This window comes from Sceloporus undulatus, unplaced genomic scaffold (genome assembly GCF_019175285.1).
Source record: "Sceloporus undulatus isolate JIND9_A2432 ecotype Alabama unplaced genomic scaffold, SceUnd_v1.1 scaffold_14833, whole genome shotgun sequence".
NCBI classification, from domain to species: domain Eukaryota; kingdom Metazoa; phylum Chordata; class Lepidosauria; order Squamata; family Phrynosomatidae; genus Sceloporus; species Sceloporus undulatus.
Window position 1 is genome coordinate 1,182 of NW_024817750.1, and position 882 is coordinate 2,063.

Genomic DNA, 882 nt, shown 5'->3' on the forward strand with positions numbered 1-882 from the left:
GGGAATCAGGGAACCTGGGAACCTGGGCCGGGATGGTTAATCTGGAAAGGCTTGCCGGAAGAGATCCGTCTTGACCGCTTTTTTAAAGCTGTCTAATGATGTTATCTGACGGATCTCATCCGGCAGGTCGTTCCAGAGTTTGGGGGCGACAACAGAGAATGCCCTCTGGGAGGTTGCCGCAAGCCTAGATTTTAGAGGCTGCAGTAAGTTCCTCCCAGAGGACCGGAGAGCGCGGGGAGGATTGTACGGGAGGAGGCGGTCTCTAAGATAGTTTGGACCCAAGCCATTTAGGGCTTTAAAGGTGATAACCAACACCTTGTACTGGGCCCGGAAGCTGATAGGCAGCCAGTGGAGGGACCTCAAAACCGGAGTAATGTAAGGTAAACATGAGATTCCATTTAAATTAATAGTCATGAACATACTCAGTGATGTCAGCCCTTCAGTAACGTGCTGTAAAAGATGAATCTTTCATTCTAACTGAATAGAGAAGTTTCTGACAGGTATTTTGAAATGCTCCCAATTTCTTTTAAGAGATGTTTATACTGTCTTTTACATTTTTACAGACGATTTTGAGTCCGATGAATTGGCAGTCGCGGATGTATTAAACGGTAATGTTGGAAATTTTGACATTCTATTGTGTGTGGGGGGGGAGGGGGTTCTCGCTGTTATGAAAGGACATCGCTTATTTCTAGCATCCCTCAGGGCGCCATCCTGTCCCTGATGCTATTTCTGGGGGACTTGGAAACTGGTACACACACACCTTGACTCGGTTTCTGCAATGCACTCTACATGGGGCTATCCTTGTACTTAATCCAGAAACTTCAATTGGCACAGGATATTTTATTATTGTTTATTTTAACTGATAAATTTTAATTATAATGT

General features: G+C 44.8%; 1 long non-coding RNA gene across 1 annotated transcript in view; it reads left to right on the forward strand.

Moving 5' to 3' along the window:
• The window catches only part of LOC121918516, a 1,939-nt gene extending 1,093 nt beyond the window's left edge, over positions 1-846 (forward strand). Inside the window, exon 4 of the long non-coding RNA XR_006101248.1 lies at positions 564-846. This is a non-coding gene — a long non-coding RNA (uncharacterized LOC121918516). The remainder of the gene's footprint in view (positions 1-563) is intronic.
• Positions 847-882: the final 36 nt, after the last annotated feature.